The 15,141-nt window shown below is 55.1% G+C and overlaps 1 protein-coding gene across 1 annotated transcript in view; it reads left to right on the forward strand.

The window, feature by feature from the left end:
- Positions 1-357: 357 nt before the first annotated feature.
- The window catches only part of LOC113967791 (ATP-sensitive inward rectifier potassium channel 12), a 31,298-nt gene continuing 16,514 nt past the window's right edge, over positions 358-15,141 (forward strand). Inside the window, exon 1 of the mRNA XM_027683711.1 lies at positions 358-562. The gene's annotated coding sequence lies outside the window, so the exon portion shown is untranslated. The remainder of the gene's footprint in view (positions 563-15,141) is intronic.

The following is a 15,141-nucleotide window of genomic DNA, read 5'->3' on the forward strand; positions in this document are numbered from 1 at the left end:
AAGAAAACCAACCCACATCAACCAACCAACCCACCCACCCTCCACGCTGAGGCTGGAACAGGCAGGTCCCTGCCAACTCCACAGCACGCAGCAAGCAGGGAAGAAGTCCACCCTCCCCGGGCAGGAGCGGAGTTGAGCCCGAAGGATATTTGATGACACTTCAGCAACGATGGGTCCCCCAGTATCTTCCAGAGCCCATTTGAGGGTGAAGGCTCTGAAAGCACAGAGGGAGTTTGAAGCTAAATTCACCTGAGTCTGGATCTCTTGGTCGCTGGGATTTATCTATTTTTCTTATTTTCTCCAGGGAGAAACCAAACCAAGAAAAAAAGCGTGGTGTTTTTTTTTTTTAATCTCCCTCCTTTTTTTTTTTTATTTTTTTTTTCTTTTGGAAGAAGATATATTTTTTTTTCCCTGTGGTTGGAATGGAGGGGTTGGGTCTGTGCCTAAGAAGCAGCAGCCGAACGTCGGTCCTGGGAGAAACCCGAGTGGATGTGGGGTCCCCTGCCAGCTAACTCTCCAGGACCCGCAGCCCCACGGCCGGGGGGCCTGGATGCAGTGAGAGGTAAGTGCCGGCTCCGGTGTCTGCCGCCAGAGAGCCGGGGCGACGGCTCCTCCGCTCCTCCAGCTCCGTCTTAATCCCAAGTCAGAGGCAAAAACAGCAGTCTCATAGTGAGTCAATCACTTCCACCTATTGCAGCCTTAATGGAGAAATAAGACGGGGAAGTTTCGCAGCGGCAGCTTCGGGGGGGAAGTTCCCCCTCACCCCTGTACCCGAAATGCCAGGCTGGGGGGGGGATGTTTTGCCAGGCTGGCCGCCGTCACCGTGCCAGTGCCATGGGCCCCCTCCCTGGCCAGCCAGCAGTGAGGGTTTGCTGCTGCCTTTTGGGGAGCGCTGGTTCCTCGCTGTACTCCTGCTCCCCTCCTGCTTCCCCCGGGCCAGCTCGCTTCCTCACCCAAAACTTTTGCACACTGGTTGTTTTTGGCAATGCCCACTCAGGGTTATGCCCCTCTATGCCCACACGTGTGTATCCACATGTGTGTGTGACACATGCTCGCCTGACCCTCTTATCCCCAACTCCCTGGACCCCGCCGGCGCGGGGACACGCTCGGGGTGAGCCCGGGAGCTGTGGGGCTGGGGGGTGCTTCGAAGGCAAACTGCAAAGCGCAGGGAAAAAGCAAAGCGAACCGAGCACGGCAGCGGCAGCAGCAGCATAATTGCATCACTGTAATAGTATCGGCGCTGAGCACGAGCCAGGCGAGTAAAATTGTCCAGAAAATGAGCTGTACTAAAGTGCCTCCAGTTTGCAGCACCTGCACGCCTTCGCTGGGTGCTCGAGGCCGTTCGTATTTTTAGAAGTCTCTCTTAATTATAGAATGAAGAGTGTGAGAGGGAAAATGGTGTGTATTTAGCAGCATTCGTTCCCGGACAGTTTTGCAGTGAATATGAGCACAAAATCACCAAATAGGGGGTTTTTTTCTCCCCCACTGCTCTTGTGATTTTGAACCACCTGTTTTGCCGTGGCGTCGGCAAACGAGGGCTGGATTTTTTCTTTCCTGTTCTTAGAAAGCGTGGTGATGACTTTGCCTGCAAAAAAGATGGGAAACAACCCTGATGCCTTCCCTCTTCACCCCAAATCAACCCCAGTTTCTGTGAGACCTCCCCACTCCCCATCCCAGGGGTGACACTGGTGGGGACAGGGCATTCACACGCCAGTGCTGGGTCTCCAGCAGGCACCAAAGAGCTGGGGATGTTCTACAGCTCACCTCAATAAAAAAATCCACAACAAACCCTGCAACAACTCGTTTTGCTTCTATAAATCTCCTTCCCCTCATCCCTTTCTCTGCAAAACTTTCCACGGCCTTTTGTTTGGAACAGCAGGTGAAATTCCCTTTGTGTGAGCACAAAGCAATGAAGCCACCAGAAAATAATGAAAACAAGACTTAAAAAAAAAAAAACAAAAAATAAAATAAAATAAAAAACCCCTTGCCTGCTCTTTTCAGGCCTGGAATAACAGTGAGCATTCCCATCTGTGCCAGATAGGCTTAATAAAGCTCTGGCTTTGCTGGGGAAGGCACCATAAAGGCCACTTTATTTCTTGCCTCTGATCCAAAACACACTTTGAAATCCTGTGTTGCCTCTGCCGCTCTTTACCCAAATGAATTGTTTTGCCTGTGAAGTCAAGGAGGGTTTTTTTTTTAAGCCCTGGAATGACCCCGGGGGATACGGTGAGTCCCTCGGGACCAGGTGGGGTGGGATGTCAGTGTCCCCCCGTGCTGTGGTGCTCCGTGATGCTCCTTGATGTTCCCAGTGGGGTTCCCCCTCTCCCCGCCGGCCGGGGCAGCTTCACCGGCAGCGCGGTGGAAACCGTTCCCGCTGCGGATAAACTTCAGAGGAGCTGTCGGGGGAACTGCACAGCGAGCTCAGATCCGGCGTTTTCACCCCGTCTGTGTCAGGTTGTAGGGTGTGAATGCGCCTGAGAGATACGGGAACCTCACCCAACCTCTGTGAAGGTGGAAAGAGGCCGGGTTGGCAGTTTTGGGGGTGCTGTTTAGAAAGAGTGGGAGCGCAGTCACCGTGAGGGATTGCTGGAGGGACGGGTCCGTCCCCCTCTCCTGTCGCCGCTCGGGTGTGTGGCACACGGAGCGGGCACCTTATGTAAGCAGCGATGGCAGCGCCCTGCCCCAGCCGTGCCATCCTGCTCTGCCACTGCTGGGCCCTGCGTGGCCTCTGCCACCTCCCTTATTCCCCACTCTGAGGGTCCCCTCCAGATGCAGAGGCTGTTGTATCACTGTGGGAAGGAGCATAACACTCGCACTGTCCGGGGGGGACAGGGTGGTGAACGGCTCCAAGTGCAGGGGTTTGTCCGTGGTTTCTGAGGAGTTCATGGTTCCATCCTTCCCGGTGCTGGCTCTGGGGTCCCCAACCCCTGGGAGGTGGCACCAGGCTTAAGCCCCTTTCTAAGCTCTTCTGCACCCCTTGGCTAAAGTCCAGCCTAATTTGGGTTCAGCACTGCAGGGCAAGGGCCAGCTCTCATGGATGAGGAGGGAAAATTGTCCTCTAAATGCGGGGACACTGGTTGGCAAAGGACCTGTGCCCCTGTCCCGGATCATGAGCCTGTCCCTCCATCCCCACTGCAGGCCCCTGTGTTCCCCAGTCCCCACCCGTCCACCTGCCCTGCACACAGTGTGCCCAAAATGGAGGAAAGGAGATAAAAAGGTGAGCATTTAGGGGCTTGGGAAAGCCCCTGCACCCCAGAGAGCAGAGCACAGTGGGTGCCTCACTGCTCCGGCTCCACTCCAGCTTCTGAACAGCAGTGGGAGGGAGAAAGATGGGAGTGGGGTGACAGGTGACTGGGGGTAACTGTAGGCCTGTCACCTCACTGGGTTGTGCCCCTCTTCCATCATTCCTGGCTTGTTCCTAGCTTGTTCCCTAGTTCTTTCCTGGTCCTTCAGTCCCAGCTTGATCCTGGATCCCAGCTCGACCCCGGTTCCCAGCTCACTCCCTCATTCCCAGCTTGCAGCAAGGCAGGTCTGCCGGTGGGCGATGGATTTTTTACAAAGCTCTTTCAAATTCCCCCGTTGGACTTTTGAAGCATCTGGTATCACTATCTCAGCGTCATTATGAATTAATTAACATTAATTTCCTGTTCTGGTATCTCCCATTGCTGAGAGCCTTAGCCTGGGCTTTTTCCCCTGCCACACACACCTCAAACAGAAATAGCCACATCCAGACTGTGCCTGGCAGAAAGCAAGAGAGAAGCCACGTGTCTGGGGGGCCGTGGGCTCCCTATCCCTGTCCCCATCCTGCACCATGGCAGGAGATGCTGCCAGGCTTCCGATGGTCTGTTAGCCAGGATAGGGCTGGTCCTGGGAGAGCCTCAGTGCTGCCAGCACTGCCTGCCCCCTTGCCGTGCCCCCAGCACCGGGTACAGGTGTTTTGGGGATGGGTGATGCCAGCTGTGCCATCCCTCACCTCCGTGGGATGAAGGGCGGGTGATACCAGAGCTGTCCCGCAGGGGAAGGATCTTCCCTCCGGCTCTGGGAAATCCTGATCCTGGCTCTCCAGCCTGTGCTAGAGGCACCAGGGATGTTCTCCTCTGGGATGCTGTCCCAGGGATGCTAATGCCAAGGATGCTGTTCCTGGGAGTGCTGATCCCAAGGAGATTGATCACAGGGATGCTGACCCCAGGAAGGCTGTCCTCAGGGATGCTGACCCGCTAGATATGTGAGGATGGGAATACAGACATAGCAGGACGGGATTGAAGCCATGATCCTTTGCCCCAGCCACGTTCATCCCGCTCTGTGAGTCACCCCGAGGGAGGCACAGCCCAGGAGTGGCCGCCTGCTTCCATCCCTGAGCTCACCTGCACGGGTGAGCCCTGGTGAGCCCAGACGGACTGAGAGGGACGTGGGCGCAGCACCTTCTGCCTCCCAGCCCCATCCCACCCCTTTGCCTGCCCCACTTCCTGCCCCAGAGTAACACAACCCTCCTGTCCCCCCCACTGCTGCCCCCCTGCCACCACCATGTGCCCCACGGCAGGGCCACAGCAACCCCCAGGGCTGCCCCAAGCCCCGCTGAACCCTTTGCAGTGTTGGCTGAGTTGGTGGCGTTTCCCCCCGGGCTCCGTGAGCCCCGTGGCCGAGGCGGGGAGGGGGTGGCAGCCCCCGGGGGGGCCGGGGGATAACCCCGGTGTCCTACATCCCCGGAGCCCGGCTCGGGCTTACGTAACAGCCGTGCTGCAGTCTGCTCTGCTCAGCGCCAGTGCCACCGGCAGAGCTGCAGCGCGGAGCCCATCTCCCTGGATATTTGCTTTTTGGGGAGAGGGGGGAGGGAGGGGGACACCTGCGGGGGTAGCCGAGCCTCAGGGAGTGGCCAGGACCTGGATGGGGTGGTTGGCAGAGCTGATTTGGCACAAGGTGGGGCGTCTGCCCCCAGACCCATCTGTCAGTGACCTTGGAAGCCAAATTCCCCCCTGGGTGGCAGCACAGTGTGGAAGGAGGGGCTGGGGAGGGGGAGAGCAGAGAGGGCCCTGCCGTGATCCTGAGTGAGGATCAGGTTAGAGACTCTTTTGCATCCTCTGCCAACCATGCTCCTGTCTGTCTCTCTGGGAGAGCACTGTGAGGATGGGGAAACTGAGGCAGGAGGCTGTGACATCCCATGGGGAACAGGTACCAGGGTCCCTCTGGATGGGGAGGGGATGGGAAATTACCAGCCCCTCGGATGATCCAGGGGAAATGTTCTAGTCCAGCCCAAGCTCTTTCCCCTGAGCCAGTGTCCCTGCTTGGGGCTGGCACATGGGCACCGGGAGCTGCTGGAACTTGGGGCAGCATCCTGGCAGGGAGGTGCAGCTCTGGAGTGTGTGTCATGGCACAGGACATGGGGGGACATCAGGCTGGCTGCAGGACGCTTCCTGCCCCCAGCTTGAGTTCCCAGGGATGAGCAGGTGCTGGAGCAGGGAGCTGGGGGGAGAAACCTCAGCCAGGTTGTGCTGAGGCCGTGGTCTGACAGGGGACCTGTGTGTCACCGTGCCAAATGCCAGGGTGCACCTGGGAGCTGACCATGTGCCAGCACCCACCGGGAGCCCACAGGCTGTGGGTGGGCTTGGGGCGCTGGTAGAAGCCTCAGGGCTCAGGGTGGTACTTGCTGAAGGTTTCTCTCCAGCCAAAACATCATGACAGTCCCACTCTGGCACAGCTCTGCTCTGGCATGGCTCTGCTCCAGCACAGCTCACTGAAGCAGGAGGAGGGTTTGTGTCCCGATGGTCACCCAGTGTTGTGGGGACCTGGTGGGTCTCTGGCCCACCCTGAGGGTGCAGGGTCACCTGGTGCCACAGGCAGCTGGGCTGTGCCTCTGTGGTACCTCATGGCCAGTGCTGAGGGGGGGGGGGCATGTCACTGTGGGAAAACCCAATGTGACCCCAGTGCAGAAAGTGTCATCCATCAGTGAGAGCCAGGGCATCCTGCAGGGACCAAATCACCGAGACCCCCCTCGCTCTTCCCCCTTTGCCCCTTGCTCCCAGGCTCAGCTGGTGTTTCTCCCAGGGCTTGGTGGGATGGAGCCCACCAAGCATCCTGCCAAGTCCACTGCCTTCCCTGAGCATCCTGACCGGCCCTAGAGCCTGCTGTGCTCGGCACAGGGACCCTGCACCCCGCAGCCAGGGGGAACCAAGGACAACAGTGAGCTCATCCCTCCTGCCCAGGCTGGGAAAATCATTGCATTGTGCTCGCTGCAACAGGCTCAAAGGCCTTTGGTTCCCTTTTAGGACACGTCTGGAAAGGAGCCACTGAAACAAATGCCAGGAAAAATAACCCTTCAGTAGTGACCACTTCCTTCGTGGGTTTGGAGGGATCCGAATGTGGATCCCTCACCTTGGGAAGCCCTTTGGGGCTGTAGGGATAAAACTCACCCCAGCATAGGCCCCTTGTTTCTGCTCAACCCGGGGCCATGGGATGATTTTAATGTTTGGGAAAGGGGTGCTGCTCTGGATCATGCTGCCCTTCGTCTCCGCCGCAGCGCAGGGGAGCCCTGGCACAATCCCCCGTGGGTTGGACACCCGGCATGGTGGGATCCTGCTCCCCAGCCAGGGTGGGATCTGGCAGCTGAGAACACCCTCCAACTCGTTACACACATGGGCCAGCTAATCTCCATCTGACAGCGAGTCATCCTTCCCACCGTGCTGAAGGCTGGAATGACAATGTGGTTAAAGGGGCTGATGAATTAAGTGCATCTTATAAATACATCAGATATTAAAATTCCCATATAATTACAGTGCAATGGATTATGTGTGGTGCTGAAGGGGAAGCGATTCAGCAGAGCAAAGGAATTACAGTGATAGAGGAGAGGCAGCGAAGCGTAATCACACCCAGCTCTGATGGGGGGGCAGAGCAGGGGCTGGTTTGGAGCTGCAGTGGGAGCGATGCTGAGTGGCACTGGAGCTCTGCTGGCATCCAGGGCTTGTCTGGGATGCTGCAGGCATTAGGGAAAGTGAGTTGGACCTGCAGGGTTTGTGGAGGAGAGTGGGAGAGGGCTTTGCTCTGCTTCAGCACTTGTTCTCCCAGGGAGAAAGGCACCCTTCTCCCGGGCTGGCTCTGGCCAGACGGATCCAAGAGCTTTGGCCATCGCTCACTCCGGCACCCCACTGCTCCCAGTGCTCCTGTGTGTGACCCAGCAGTCAGTCCTTGAGCAGATCAAAGACAAGAGAACCTGATTTCCTTTTTCCTTTTTCCTTTTTCCTTTTTCCTTTTTCCTCTTTCCTCTTTCCCCTTTCCTTTCCTTTCCTTTCCTTTCCTTTCCTTTCCTTTCCTTTCCTTTCCTTTCCTTTCCTTTCCTTTCCTTTCCTTTCCTTTCCTTTCCTTTCCTTTCCTTTCCTCCTTCTCTGTCTCTTCTCTCTGTCTTTTCCTTTTTTCTGCCTTTTTTCCCCTCTTCTTTTCCTTTTCCTTCTCTGTTTTGTTTTTTTTTTCTTCTTCTTCTCTTCCTTTGCTCTCTCTTTTTTCCCTTTCCCCCTGCTCTCAGGCTCCGTGTTCCCAGCCCCCCCAAGGCAGCTGTAGGTATGAGGTCCAGGCAGAGCTGCCAGCTCACCCTGCACCCCAGGTGTCACCAGACAGCCCCGCCTGTCACTCACTCCCTCTCTCCTCTGTGCTTTCCAGCATTGGTGACTCAGGGGTGTCTTTTTGGTGCTTTCAACCCCCCTGCCCCGCTGAGGGGGTGCCACCTACAAGGGGCCTCACAGTCAGTGTCCCCGGCACGATTTGGCTGCGGAGCTGCTGGAGCAGAGGCTTTTCCCTAATGAGCTGGTGCCGGTTTGCTCGCTAATGATATGGAGCGGTGCCATCTCCAGACAATTAAGTAGTGTTGTCCCAGGCTCTAATAAGGGCACGGAGAAAGCCAGGCATGGAATGCTGTGTGATGGCACGTGTGCGGGCACGGAGCGGGGCCGCATCGAGGCACCCACCGAAACCCTGCGAGGGCCACTGGCCTGTCCCACTGCCACCCATGCTGCTGCCTCCTCCTCCTTCTCCTCCTCCTCCTCCCCCTCCCCAAAAGGGCCAAGAGTCCCACAGGACACTGTCCCCATCATACCCCCACACTCGGTGAGGACACGGGGCCATGTGACACCCGCCTTTGCTTGTGCAACAGCGTTTGTTTCCTAATTAGCAATAACTGGCAATCCGCGCCGTTCCCCCAGTCATTAATTATTATTAATTATTTGTTTTGCAAATATGGTTGAGGAGCACGGCACGGAAGGCAACACAAACAGAAACAGTCCTGGGCCCAGGCATTTATGTAACAGCAGGAGAGTGGGCACTGCAGGAGCCCCCGGAGTCACCCGGCCTCCACACGCTGTCCCCTGCATGGGGTCCCCTGGGAGCTGGGGACGGGTTGATGGCATCAATGGCAATGGGCACTGCAGGGTTGGTGCTGGAGGGGACTGCAGGAGTGAAGGATATGGGATGTAATAGGGAAAATGGTGCTTTTTAGGGTCCTGGGGGATGAGGGTGGTGGGGAGGTTTGTTGGTGATGGGTGGCTGAGGTAGGTGCCACTGGCAGAGATGGGAAGGTGATCACCGTGTGTTGTGTGTGCTGATGGTGTCCTGTCCCACCCCTTTCCCCATGGTCTATCCCTAGGAATGTTGTCTGGGGAGAAGTCGGGGAGTTTCACCAAACTGTTACAGTAAGTGGCGGTTTCCTGTCTCCATCCTCCCATTTGGAGGGTGGATGGGGCTGGGACTCAGCTTTGTGTCCCACTCACCCCTTTGCCTGGTGCTGATGGTCCCAGGACATTATTTTGATGCTTCCTACTCTCCCTTTCCCCTCCATCCGGGTCTCTCTTCTCCATCCATGGATCCCTTCCCCTCACATGCCTCTGATCTCACCATCGACCCCAAATGCAGCCACACATCACATCCCCATGTCATGGAGCAGTAACACCAGTGACACTGTGCTGCAGGGACACAGACTGGCAGCAGCAGGGCCCTACTCAAGCCCTGCTTGAGCAATGGGAAAGGGAACTGAGAAAAAATGGAAATTAAAGAGAGAAATGAATTAATAAGGATCCTGCCTCGACCACAATGGCTTTGTTTCAGGAGAGCTGATACCACACGCTAGCTAACGCTGCACCTCAGAGGGTTTTGGGAAGCAGAGAGGTTTTGGCAATGCCCAGGTGCAGTTTTGGTGTGTGGCGGATGTGAGTGTGTGTTCGAGCTGGGCTTGGTCCCTGAGCAGCCACTGATGTCTCCTGGTGCCCTGTCACTGTCCCCAGCCGAGGCTGCACCACGAGGCAGCCACTGTCATAAGGCAGAATCCTGGCAGAGCGGAGATTTGGGGTGAGAAATGTGTTCTCACAAGGCCATGCCCGTCCTGCTGGGTGCCACTGCGGGCAAAGCCCTAGAAGAGCAGACATCCTGGCTGGAGGGCTGCTGGCTCCTGCTGTGTAGGGAATCACCCTGCAGTATGTGTGTAGTACACCCTGACTACACTGAGCACAGGACAACCTATGTGCTTGTAGCAATCCCTATCTCCATACCTCAAGCTCCAAGTGGATCACCTGTATGTCCCTCCCCAGCCTGGTGTTATTTGCTTTTTGCACTTACTATATCCCCCAATCACCACCTCATAAAGCTTGTTGCTGTATTTCCTCCACCCTGGGGTACTTGTTCTTTAGAGGAACATTTCTTTAGGGATATTCCCAGCAGGGATGGGAGAGGAGCAGCGCTTTGCACAAGCTGTGCTCAGAGCTGCAGCGACGTCCCGACAAAGCTCTCCCATTATTCCTGTGCCTGATGTCCATAGGGAATTCAGCCTCTTTTCTTCCTTTTCAGCTGCAGGAATCAGCTCTGGCTGCTGCCAGGGTTATCTCCATCCTCCAGCTTGCAGCACGCTCTGCTAGTTCCCCGTCTCTCTGAGGGCTGGGGCTTGACCCCGGCCGGGCAGCACGTGCTCCTGCAGAGGAGGACGATGGCTTTATTTTCCCATCACCAATAATCAGTTTGGAGATAAAATCTGGAGAAAAACTGGGGACTCGTGGAGGTTCCCTGGTTGCTGCCTGGGCACTCGTGCGTTCTCACTGCCCCATCCTGAGCCCAAGCCTGGGCCAGTGGCTGCAGGGAGGGCTGAAGCCAGATGCCTGTTTCTAATAAAGCTCAGCTCCCGCCGTGAGCCGCGCTCATCCTCGCCCGCTCCAGATGATAACGGCGGGGATGCCGCCGCCGGACGGACCTCGCAGTACACGTGAAAAGCAGATGAAGGTGAAAGGATCTTGCATCTGTGCACTAGTCCAGATTTGTGCAGTAAGGATGCTCTAAGGAGCATCTTGCCCTAGACCTGCCCCCCGTGGGGGGTTCGTGGGGCTGTGGGGGGCCGGAGGCGCAGGCGGAGGGCCGGGACACTCCGAGGAGCGCAGCAGGAAGGAAGCGCTCGGTGAGGACACAGCCAGCACTGCGTGCACGTCCTTACATATGTGCTATTTTCAGCTTGACGGGGAGCAGGCCAAGTTCTCCAACAGATTGAGTTTGGAGCTGAAATTCTCCTCTCCTCCTCCCCGCTGCCCAGCACCCACCGCCTGCAGGCACAGAGAGTCCGAGTGTGCCCAGGGCACCTCGCTCTGCCCCACGCAGTCCCACTGGGAGATGCCCGCACTGTCCCAGTGGTGACGCTGCCCAAACCCCCACCTCATAGCAAGGCCACAGGATCTGCTCAGGGGGGCAGCTGCTCTAGCTTCTCCCTTCCTCACTTCAGGCTGGTCCCAGACACCAGCCCCAGCATCCTCCCAAATCCATCCCCACTCTGGACCAGTAGCTTCGCCTGCCTTTCGCTTCGCACGCTCATGCGCACTCCTGTCTGCTCTCTCTTTGCTTTTTATTCTGAGCAGAAAATATCCCTCCTTCCTCCTCTCCCCAAATCCCCCCTCCTGTCACCTCCCTTCACCCCAGCACTGTGACCCTTCCAGAAGTGCAGCTGCTTTTGCAGCCGTGTCCTCGCCCTGCTTGAAATGCAGGAAAGAAATCCATGTGCAACTTACTGTCTCGGCACCCTGTAATCATTTTGTCAGCCGAAAAGCACTTTTGTCAAACCCCCACAGGCAAACAGGGAGGGGATGGATTGGGGAGAGGCACCTGACACCACTCTTTCCTTTTCCCCCCTGTTTCCATCCAGGGTTTTGTTTTACTGGTGGGACAAGCACTGGGTTTTTCTCTCATTTCCCTCTCCGCGCGTTTCAGCAACTGTCCGGAGAGAGTGAAAGGAATAAGGAAAACATTGCAGGAGAGCAGCGAGGCTGGAGAAAATGTATGGCCAGAGGCTGGGTCTTCTCAACAAAGCGCAATTACACAATGGGAGGAGAAAGCTGTTAGGCCAGAGAGGGGTTTCCAACCAGAACTAATGGAGCTCCAGGCCTGGTCACCTGGGATGGCCCCAAAGTGTCCCTGGCCCCTGTTGGATGCTGTGGGGCACTAAATGGCTCCTTCTGTCTTGCACATGAGCTGCTCTTGGAGGTCTTACAGCGGGAGGTTGATATCGTTGGTTTGCTCCTTCCTGAAAGCAACAAACTGGGAGGCAGCGGCTGCCTGACCCAGTCCTGGGAGACCAAACCTTTCTCCAGGGCCAAGTCCCCGAAGGAGACATGGTTCTCTTCAATGTCAGCTCTCCTGCTCTGGATCTGGGAGAATGGTGTCCCTTTCTTGGCCCCTTCTGCACCCCTTCACAGCCGTGGGTGACACCAGCCCTTGTCCTCCAGGAAAAGGGGGGAGGCAGTTAAATATGTCATTCCATATGGACTCAGGACAGATGGGTTTCCCAGGGACAGAAGGATGGTGGTGGGGGTGGACAGGCTCTACTTCAAGTATGGGGACCTCTGATTTTGTGGTTCTTCCTTCCCTGCTTTTCTTTCGGCTGGCACTTGCCTTCGCCAGCCTGCGTCACACCAGCACCACGGGGAGTTTGCACAGAGCTGATCCGTCCTCCCTAACCTTTCCACTAATGAGGAAGCAAATGCCTGGGATGGCTGCAGTGCTGGAAAGTTGGAGCCATCACAGCCTGGCGGCCCCACAACTCTGCCCATGGCCCCATCTTCCTTTCCCGTGTCTTTAGCGGTGTTTTGGGGTGCAAAGAGGAGCTGGGAATGAGATGCTCCATGGAAGTTTTGTGCCCAGGCTGGTACCACTGAATGGAAAAATGGTGCTTCATAAAGCAAAGCACTCGTCGAACCTCGCCTAACGAACAGCCGCTCGTTAACTCTGCGTGAAGCGTTCGCAGATCTCCAACACAGGAAAAAAATCCCCAAAACCCACTTGCAAATGCTGCTCGTCTAATTAGGGTACGAGGAAAGGCTCATCCATCCTTATGTGTCCAGCGTGTCCTCATCTGCGCACGTGAAACCCGGGCCATCAAACACTCCCAGCCCGCTCCCGTCCGGAGACAGGTCTTTAAATCATCCCCGAGCTCTGGGGAAACTGCAGACAGCTCGAGAGCGGAAAATGAAAAGGCAAAATGTTGTTCCTGGAGCTCCTGCCCTGAATTATTTGCTCGGCTTTAATAATAAGTTACACACAAGCAGAACTGAAGCTGCTCAGATGTTTTTCTGGGGAGAACTGGTCCAGTGGGTGCTGAGGTGCCCTGTCCTCGGCTCCTCCAGCACCCTTGGGCATGGGAACGAGTGAGCTCCAGGAAGATAGACTGGGAAAAGAGAAGAAATAAACGCTCCTCAATGCATTTTTGTGCAGTATCCAGATGCAGGAGCTGGGATTGAAGCTCTTTCTGGTGCTGGAGGGGACAGCAGTGTTGGGGATGATCCTACTCTGTCCCCTCTCTGCTGTCCCCATCGCTTCCATGGGCTAATACCTGGCAGGAATCAGCAGGGAAAACTCTGGGCTGTTTCCCTGCCTTATTCTAGGCTAGTTTGACTAAATCTAGCTCATTTAGGATGAATCACTCCAGCACTGCTGGTTGTGACCTGCTGGCCACCGCGCTTGCTGAGCTCCCGCAATTCCTCTTTTATTGATGAAAATGTGAAGTTGCTTTTTCTGCCCTTTTCTCCAGGATCACAGATTGCAAATAATGATTGCCTTAAACATGGGCTATTTCCCAGCTTTCTGGGGATGGGATTGCTGGGTGTTCAGTGCTGGTTCAGCACCAGGATCCAGGCCTGAGCTGCGTTAACATGGTTCAACAGGCATCTTAATTTAACTCTCTGTAATTTAACTTTACTTAATTTAACTCTCCCCTTTCTCATCTTTACCTTTTTTAATGTACGAGTGGATGAGGTTTTGCCATGTGAATCCAGCTCTGTTGAGCTGAGATGAATCCCATTTTCTCTTCTACAGGGTCACACGGAACACGAGGAGATGTTTGCACCGAGTGCCTGTAGCTGAACACATCTCCCTGGATTTATTGGTTTCTGTTTGCTGCTTTTTCTCCTTTTTCCTTTCCATGGGGTTATTTATAGCCAGGCCAACTCTGCTCCCACCCTTCTCTCCCCCTGACCTCCCCAGGTGTTGCCTTGAGGAGGCAGGTACCTTGTTCCCAGTGAAGGATGCTGTCAGGGCTTAGCCCAAGGGCACAGGTATAAAACTTCCTGCAGGAACAATTTGCTGCAGAAATCATGCTGAACCAGCCAAATTGGATGGTTTCAGGGGATCAACCAGGACTACACTGAGATGATCTCACCCGCCTGCTTCCAGCTTGATCCCACTGCTTGTGTAACTCAAACATGTTTTGCAAGGAAAATCCAACCTGACGATCCTTCACCCTCTGGACTGAACCAGAACCTGATTTTGGCATTTCTGGAAATAGTAAAGAATAATTTTTTCCCCCCAATGTCTTCTCTACGTGTATACCATGAGAGCCCCAGGGAGTTTACTGACACCAAGCCGTGCCCCCCAAGACAGTGGAGAGTCTGGGCTCATTGTTAAAAGATGTGTAGATGTGGCACTTGGGGACATGGATTAGTGGTGGACTTGTCAGTGCTGGTTTAATAGTTGTACTAGATGATCTTAGAGATCTTTTCCAACCTTAATGATTTTTTTATGGTGCAGGAAGGCAGGGAGGTCTCCAGGAAACGAGTTAGTGGCTCCGCATCTGTCTGGCTGCCTGCAGGACCCAGCAAACTTCACCCCAAAATTGAAAACATGCTTTTAGGGTAAAAAAACAAAACAAAAAAAACACAACAAAAAACAAATCAGTGGTTGCAATGCCATCTGTGTCTGCAGCCTGGCACAGCAGGGACAAGCTGCCCGAGCACCTATGCCGGGGAGCTGAGAGAGGTGGCACGAACCTTCCTCCTCCCTTCCTCCCCCTTGGAGAGGAATGTCCTGTTTCTCTTGGGAACAACATATCTGCTTGGCATCTCTCTCTTTGGAAGCTTTGATTTCTTTTCCAACTGTGGCTCTCCAGCCTCAGCAGCATGTCTCGGATATTTTTTTCTCCCCGCGGTCCCCCTCCTGTTGATCCCAGGGGGAAGGCTGGTTGGAAACCTCTCCAGCAGCCTTGGCCAGAGGGGTGGAGGGCTGGGGGCAGCGAGTTGCCAGTTCATTTGTTTTCCTTGATGGGGCTTCAAAAAAGTGATGGGCTGATGAGTTTTGAGTCTCAGGGGGGCAATTTCCCTGGCAGCATCCAAGTTGTGTCACCTCTCTGCTTGGCTCTGTGACGACAGTGTTGATTTGAATTCTTCCAACTTAAGACTGATTTAAATGATGGTGAAGTTGGGGGGTGGCATGTGGGAGTAGAGCACTGAGCGCTATTCTTTTTCGGTTGTCATATGCCTCCATAAAGACTTCTGCCTTGGGGATTTGCATAGATCCGTGGTCCAGATTGTGCAAAACCCACCGGTGGTCTGCAAAGCTATGGCAACGGCTTCTGCTGGCTCCCAAGGCAGATGAAGCTGGAAAGTTTAGGTGTGTTTGCAATCTCATGCCATGATTGTTCCTTTTTTTGTTTGGGAGCTGACGGGGCTTGGAGCGCAGCTGGGAGACTCCTCTTGCTCCTGACCCACAGTGTTCCCCCTCCTCTGCAGCCCCACCCCCTGGGAAATGTTTCGCTGTACCTTCATTCTACATCCTATTCTATTATTTCCTCTTCTATTATTTCCTATTCTATTCTATTCTATTCTATTCTATTCTATTCTATTCTATTCTATTCTATTCTATTCT

The sequence above is a fragment of the Neopelma chrysocephalum genome, unplaced genomic scaffold (assembly GCF_003984885.1).
Source record: "Neopelma chrysocephalum unplaced genomic scaffold, ASM398488v2 Primary Assembly neopelma1_65, whole genome shotgun sequence".
NCBI classification, from domain to species: domain Eukaryota; kingdom Metazoa; phylum Chordata; class Aves; order Passeriformes; family Pipridae; genus Neopelma; species Neopelma chrysocephalum.